The following is a 9,416-nucleotide window of genomic DNA, read 5'->3' on the forward strand; positions in this document are numbered from 1 at the left end:
AAATCTTAAATATGCATAAATATATGCACTAAAATGTTAAAATATGCATGGAAAAAAAAATATGCATAAAAAAATTTATTTTTAGAACATTTAATTAATACAATATATTATAAATAAAAATTATTGAACAATACTAAAAACACTTTTCTTTATTTTTTCCACTTTCACTATTTTCAGGTAGCTTTAATCTATATATAAATAAAGAAATCAATTTATATCAAAAATGTCTCCTAAAATAAATTTACTTACCTATATTTTGATATTTTAATATTAATCGTAACAATTGAAACTATAAAAATATAATTTTTTTTTCTTATATTACAATTGAAAATAGTATAAATTTAAAAAATTTCCAATAAAACAAAAAAAAATCGAAATATGCACTAAAAGATGAAATATGCAATTAAAATTGTAAAATAAGCCCTTAAAATAGAAAAATGACGAAATATGCAAAAATATGCACAAACAAAGTTTCATTTTTTAAATCGTTATGCCATGAAACAAATTTTGTGCTCACTTATAGCATATCATACGATCAACTAGAATAAATATGCAAATGCATACAAATCCTCGCTCTAGTTATTAGTTAATAATTATTATAATTTTGATTTATTATTGAAGTATCCGTACTACTATATACGTATATCCGTATACTTTGATTATTATTACATAAAAAACGTACAATAACATTACTTCTTGCGTATTATAATTATAAACGAATAGAAAAAAAATATACAAAATTGTATGATACCCCCAATGACAATCATACGGTTCATAGTGTTCATACGAAATAACGTGTAAACAAAATTCATATTTTTATTCACGAGAAAAGAAATAATAATGACAATGGTAATAATGATAATCGCATTCAATTTTTAAATCATTATAATGTAATATACTGGATAGTTTGGCGCCATAGGGGAAGTATAATATAAAATATACGTTGTACTCGTATATCCATACGATGGTGATGGTATATTATACACGTATTAAATATAGTTAATGTGTGCATAAGAAATAGAATAAGATATCCGCGACTTATATTAGTAATGTACATTTTTATGTAATATACTAATATATATGGAATCGGCATCAGGTTGTTCTGTTTAAATGCGTGATGTGGGGTTTGCGTCTCGTCAAATGCGCTCAATCATAATTTTTTTTAATCACTTTATTATTATATTAAGTGTGTATTTTTTTCTATATAGAACCCAGGACCAATAACAACACAAACAATAAACGAGCAACAATATTTAACGAATTGAATAGCGTAGACCATAAATACGTATATATGATAGTGTATCTAGTGTATATCTTTATAGGTATAATAGGTATATACTTATATATATATATATATTAGAGTAATAGAGTATATATGTTATATTATACATATACCTAGCTAGTTTATTATATGCAATAGACTTCTGTGTGACTGTGTGAGTTGTCCGTCTGGCGCCGGCGCCACACGATACTGTGTGTATATAACCATCGCGTGTACCTGAACACACACACACACACACACACATACATATAAACACACAATACGATATGGTAACTGGCGGAAAGGTGGAGATGGTTAATGGTTAATAATTAAATAAGTAATAATAATAAAAAAAATAATAAAAAATGTATATTAAATTGTATTATGATGAATCAAAACGCGTTTGATTAATGCGGTTAAAGGAAAGATGTTATATACATAATATATTATCCATCGTTTATACACGAGCTCCTGCCTCCTATAATCTATAATAGACATCTATCAATTATCGCAATATATTATTATACTGGTAGTATGTGTAGGCACTTGGTTCGTCGTCATCTTCATCATAATTACCGATACTCGCGGGTAGAGATAGGAATCGATCGAATTATTCGATAATGTGTGCACGCCGGCGAGACCAAATGCAGATATAAAAATGACAGACCGACGCGGCGACGTCCATCGTTATTTGTGTGTACTACGTGTGTCTACACTCTGCAGTATAGAGTAAAAACGGATTAATACAAATATATAGTAAATCTATATACTATAGATTGAATTGGCTCCAGCGTTCTTCGGGAATTCGAGCCGCCAGTACCATCTCGTCAGAGCAGGCCTACCGTAAGCATCGCCTGCACGGTCTCGGATTTTATTATAAAAATTAAAAACTAAATATTTATACCTTTTTATATTTAATACCTTTATTGTACATAAAAGAAGAAGTGCAAACTATAATCTAATTAATTGACTGGTTTATAATCAACTTACAACCAAAACTATGATAGTTAGAAATTTAAAATTTTCCATGTACCGCCATGTCATTGTCTGCAGGCACGTTAGAGGTGGACGAGTAGGGTAAAAGTGTCGTTTTCTGTTGGCCGAAAGCTAGCATTTTTGTGTGGTTAGAGCCCCCACCTTTGTATAAATTGCAATGTTGGTGAATAAATGATACATGGACAGGTGGTAATATTGTGATGAAGAGTTCCCTAGTAACCCGTTCCTAGTTTTTGAACAGGAAAAAAAGGTACCACCATGTCAGGTTACACTGATTACAGTGCAATCGTTGCACTAAAAAAGGATTCCCTAATATTCTTATTTTAAGTTGGGCTTACAAAGGATTGTACAGGGTTCATATATACATATATTTTTTTTATATAGGGTTACCATTAGTAATGAGTTACAGAAAATAAAATTTTAAAATTTGAATTTAATTATGTTGATTACATTATAAAATATGTAATGTTGACCTGTATGGCTGCAGTATTTTTATTAAGCAAAAACGACAAAAATAAAAACACAATTGTTAATTTTAACTGCTTAATATGGTCATAATTCCTTATAAAATGGGCGGAAAATTCAAAAATGCTTTTAAAATAATAGCTCGGGAACCAATTTGGACGTTTTGGAATAATTTCGGATACCTATAACCTACACTATTACCATTCACCATTGAGTACGAGCGTGAAATTTAATTATATAAAAATGCATAATCCGATGCCAGAATATCTCTAAACTTTCCGGATCATCAAGACTTGGACCCAGTCTTGAAAACTACAGCAACATTTTAACATTTCTACAAAGGACTAAACTTTACAACCTTATATTATAATGTATCAATAAATCTTTATTCTTTATTAATGTTAATGTTAGACAATAACCCTAGTTGTTGAGGCTTAAATAGATTTAAAAAAAAAAATGCATAACAAACACACGCTTGACGTGCTGCACTCAGAACGACTTCCAAAAGATTTTGAACGAATTTCAAGTGTAATTAACTAAATCACAAGAAGCACACATTATAATTAATTTATCTCGCCGAAATTGTCTTTATAAACAACGAAAGTTAGAAAACTTAAATGTTTGATGGACAATCGAACGGTGGAATAACGAATATTCGAAATAAAAACAATCGACTAGCTAACACTAATAGAAGACATGCATCATGGTGCGAGTATGCGACTGAGTACTACCTATATTTATTTCTAGTTCTTGATTGATCAATTGTACTTATTTGATTAGACATAAAAAAATACAGGGTTTAGAATCAAAATTAAAAATCCCAATACTTGAACTGAAAATTAGTCAGAACTTTTTTCGATTTCTTTAGGAATTCTAACCGAAACTGGTGGTACCCATATTTCTTAAAATTTAAGTTGTTTCATTTAAAAGTAAAATAACATATTTATTATTATACCAAAACATTTTGTATTGTGTACTATCGTTTTGCATTTTATAATTTATACATGAAAACAAAATGATATATTATGTCACAATTATTAAATTAGATGACTATTTACATAAAATATGGTTTTTATGGAAAAAATCTCTATATATTACACATTATTGTAAAAGTACTTCAATTTTCTATTCTATTATCTATTATCTTTCCTGCAGGTAATAGTTAGTGCATCTATAGTTGTTCAAGTTGTTAATTTAGGTTGTCATAAAAATAAGTTACGAATAATAAAATAATAAGAAAATAAGAAAAAACTACATAAATAAAATGTACAATTTTTATAATAAACTTAAACGTTCAACAAACTAAAAACATATTAATTTATTTCTTACTTTAACAATATTAATTATAGAACTTGATTTAGGTAATAACATTGGTCATTGTTCGGTTTGTATATGGTATTACTACTATTGTCGCTGTATAAGTATATCAAAGACAAGAGTGATTAAATTATTCATAAAAATAAAAATAATAGTTGCTTCTTCGAGTCATATCTGGCCGGCCTACAGAAAAGGTTTGAAATGTTTGAATACCAAACAAAGAATTGAAAATTCGATAAAATTAAATGTTTAATGATAGTCGAATCGCAGAAATAACACGTTCCGCGAACACCTCTAAAGCTTAAACATTACTCGTTGGCGCCATTGCGACAGTTACATCGATTCTCCGAGTTCAGGTAGAAGGAACTTCATGAAATAATCCTAATCGTAACCACAATACCTGCGTGTCACCTATCGACATAATTTCTTATCGCACGTATTTTCCGCATTGTAAATAATATTTTATTATAATAATATATGAATAGGTATTCACTTAATATATTTAAGTATTATTATTCATAAATCACGCAATATTATGATAATTATATAATAAGTTCATAGAAACGTAATTGTTGATCGCCACCGCCTGGACGATTGCAGTGTATAAATGTATAATTTATGACATGTGAATAAAATATGAAATTATATATTATAATTACAACTAGAACACGATGATTCTTACATACAAACAAACAAACGTACGTAACGACTTCGTGGGTTCAATTAACATCATTATTATACACATGCGTCTTAATTTGGAGATGCTCGTATTGCTCGTTAACATTAGGTCATTCATATAATTTTCATAATTTTTTGTGTAATATAAAATACAAACAATATAAATAAATATATACATATATATTAAACGCATGGCAGTTCATTAACTTTTGTGTGGTGGAGCATAAATAAGGTCATCGAACACAATATATATATATATATATACATATATAGACATCTAGTATAATGTAACGTACCTATATTATTTTCTACTCCACTGCAGGTAGGTACTCGGGCGCACGGAATATTCGCTTAAACTCAATCTCTATATCTGTAAAACTTTATTCAACTCAAAGAACTGCAGACGATATCCCGTAGGGATCTGTAACTCAAACATTTATGCTGAAATTTAATTTGTGTCCCATTATCACCTACCTACAGACTACAGTAGTGGATATATAGATTTATTTTATGGTGGAGGGGGGGGGGGGTGCTACAATTACTATTAGAAATCATCGTCATTCACCAAACAGGTTAAATTAGAACATTTTTACTTTACATGTCAATTATCATGGTACCAATTTTCAATATTTAAAAATAATAAAATCACAGTATTGGAAAAAATTTTATTTCTTCATTTCAGATTTAATTAAATCATTCACTTACTTATTTAAAATAATAATAACATTAATAAATCATATTTTTTCACATACACTAATCTTCTAAAGATTTTGTTCTCATTATTTTCTAAATAAAACAAAAAGGGTTATTTGAAACAAGGTTAATAATATGCTCATTAAATGACAGTGGTGAATATTTTTTTACTCATTTAGTCTTCTCATTAGTTTTAATTCTTAAGCAACTGGTAAAATATCTGGTTGAAAATTATTATTGACCTGCCATAATTGATATCAATTATTGAGTTTTGAAAATTTGAAAATACTAATATTTTTTAAAGAATCGAAATTGAATAAAATGTTTTAAAGTATAAAACTATAAGTCCTAAACAGGAAACGTAATTTTCATTTTGTAATAACCAAAAAGAACCAAACATAAATTATAGTTTTTTTTTAAACCGAAAAAAAACCGAAACCAAAGTTTTATTTTTTTTTAAACCGAAATTTAAGATTTTCTTGGAACCGAACAGGAACCTAAACCATAGAAATCATCAAGATTCTAGTCTCTGGAAGGTGTCCACAATTTTATCAACGTCAACAGACATATTTTTGTGAATGTTTAATATGGCTAAACCATTTAATCTTATTTCTACCATTGTTGAAAGTAAATTATTTTTCTGATTTCCTCAAGTTGAGAACGATTGTTCAGAAATCAGAAGTGGCTGAAGTAACCGCAGAATCGTGAAGAACATTTGCAATAAAATTTTTGCATTGGGAAAAAAATCATCACAATGTGCTATAATGCCTCAACAGCATTTTGTTAGACATCAGTTTCAATATTGTTCCATTTATTTTTCCATTAATTTATTTCAGCAGTTATTTCCAATTCTGAATATGAATATCTTGTGCATATAATTTGGCAGCGTCTAGTTTACAGTATACTATTTATGTCATACAAATTATCGTATGCAAGAATTAGACTTTCTAAAGCAATAATTTTAACAAATCTATCATTGAATCTAGTTTCTAATTCACATATAGTGTGATCTATAAAAAATGGTATGAATATTGAAATTTTGACATGTGATCCGTGCTAACAGTCACAACTCACAATGTGTCAGTGTTGTCTTTGTGAGGAATATGTGACCACGTCGCCTCGCCACACCATTTTCATTTTTTGTAAATTTATGAAAATATCACTATGATCACTCTTATAAAACTATAACCGCCGATAACAGGTTAACCATGACATAATATTATGGTTATGGTGATAACCGTCACACGAACGCACCCATTTATTTATTATCTATAGGTATTATCCATCTAAATTAAAAATGATTTCATATCAAATAAAAAATGATCAACACGAACCAAGGGGGGTGCTTTAGCACGCTAGCAACCCCCACTAGATCCACCCCTGTCTACCTATAATCAGAAATCATCAGTTTTGTCAATTTGATAATTTCTAAAATATCATCGAAAGTTGCCGAACCAATATTAAAATCAAATAAGTATATGATAACAAATTAGTATAATAAAATTATACATTTATATTTTTATATAATATTATTATAATGAAAACGATTATATTATTGTGGTCAGTTACAGTGTCCGTTAATGAAGCGACAAAAAAGTAAGAAATTATACTATGTATAATATTAAAGCATAGGTGGTATAATTAAAAAAGATGTGTGCATAATTAATTTTTAACAGCAAGAGGAAATACTAAACCACGATATCAACTTACTATTTTATCATTTTAATCGATAGAATATTTAATATATAATATTTTTAGGTACATCGTACATACTACATTATACCTAAATGACAATAGTATAAACACCTTTTAGTCTTTAATCATATTATAATTTATATGATTCAGGTCTCAGAACTCCTACACACAGCGAATAGTTCCTATAGTTTTATACTTACACATACTAATATCAACATGGTGGTATATTGATATATAATTCATTACAAATTAAATGAACGAACATTTTTCCAACTATAGTTGGTTACTCTATAGAGTACTTTTATAGTTGTAGTGAGTTAGTATAATAACATATAATAAATGTTTTTTTCAGTTTTCTTGATACAGTCTACTGTGTAGACAGTATTAGTGTGTAGACTATACACACTAATACGCTTTAGACTAATAGATTCTAAAATACGAGTATAACCTATATGTGGCTATGCATAATATGAATACTATAGTATGCACATATTACACATGCACTCATGCACTCATGCACATAATATACACATAATATATTATTATGATATGCACACACGCATAGCATTTCATTTAACCTTACACTGCTCATCAGCCACGCCGAATGAAATTGAAACTGACAGTTGAATAGTTCGATTGGCCAACTCATCCCTTCAAACGACTGAAAAACAAGCTTGAATTGTTATAAATAAATAATTTTATTATGACATTTCTGAGTTTAAAAAAATTATAGCATCTACAAGATTAGGGAGTATACTCTTTTATTTTACCCACTCGCCTTATTTTGAAAGCAGTTCAATCGAACTATTGCCTGAACTACGGTTCGGCGTTATACTGTTACTGATGCAACAGTAATGTTTATATATTTTGTGAATAATTGTAATTATTGAACTATTGCTGCGCAGATACTGTATTATGATATTGTTTATAGTCATATGGTTTTGTGTCTCGGGAGTCAAGAACGTGTGTGTCAAATGTTCATATCGTTATATTATCCCATGTTATTATGTGTATACACTACCTATATATGTGTACCCGGGGAGACGCGGACCGTGCTATCCACACGCGGCGGTGGCGGCTGCAGCGATTACCGTGGCGACAGTGCAGGCGTCGACGACGGGCGGCCGTCCGGTGGACGCATGCGAAGCGTTTTAATCCCGTGCCATAGGGTCCGGTCACGTTCTGTGCGTGCACACTGCACACCACATACTCTATGCACCAGACGAAGACGTGTTATTATTATTATTATTATTATTATCATCATCTATATCGTGCAGTACACGCCATAAACACACACACGTATACATACCAACGCCCCCGCTACACATTGAGTCCGTGTACAATGCGTATATAAGCTTCGGCGTCACCACCGGTCGCCGGAGATCCCGTAGCCTCGGGTGTGTCCGGCGGACGCGATACCCATCATCCACAACGCGAACAGTTCAATAGCCGACCTGAAACGGGCAAAATATAATATTATAGAAATGCACTTGTGCACACAGCGTGCGCGCAATGGGGCGGCGCTTAAAATATAATAATATTATTGTAATATGATGATATATTATTATGTTTTTCGTGTCTTATAAATATATTACACTCTTCTAATGTCCTCATCCACCCCTCTTCCCCCGCGTGTGTTTATGCGCGTGTTTTCGCATACCATTACATATTTCCGTTTTTCAATTTAAATGATGGCATATTCGCGAGGACCCAAATGGCCAAATCACAAATATATTATATATCTGTATAGTACGATAGTGCAATATACTCGTATTTTATTTTCGTATATATATATAAACAAAGTGATTTTTAAGCATGCTCATCCTATTTTTACGATTAAATTATGCATGCATTAAAATTCAGATTTTTCGATTTAAATACACTTGAGACCATTTTTCGATTCATTGACATTCTTTTGTACAACTTAAGAATGATCCTGTGAGTAATAACAATACTTATGATTATATAACTTCAGTTTTTCAAATAGGAACCTTCCTTTTTTATTTTTTTACTGAGCAGATTTTTTTTGAGAATTTTGATAATATCTAAAGCTAGTTTTTGTGTTATGTAACTGTGTCTTAAGGATATTATGTCTGTAGTAATGGGTTAAGTAGGTAGGACGCTCAGGTGATTTGAAAAAGTTAACAATTACTATTGATTTAAATATGATCTATTTATATAAATAATTTGTAAAATAATCCAAGTATAATAAATACTATACATTTAACATAACATATAGCTTTTATTTTTATAAAATCATTTTTAAGGATTATTATCCTTAAAATAAACATTTTATCAACTCAGAAACTAC

Source organism: Diuraphis noxia, unplaced genomic scaffold (genome assembly GCF_037042655.1).
Source record: "Diuraphis noxia isolate RWA-SAM2 unplaced genomic scaffold, SU_Dnox_SAM2 contig0002, whole genome shotgun sequence".
Taxonomy (NCBI): Eukaryota; Metazoa; Arthropoda; class Insecta; order Hemiptera; family Aphididae; genus Diuraphis; species Diuraphis noxia.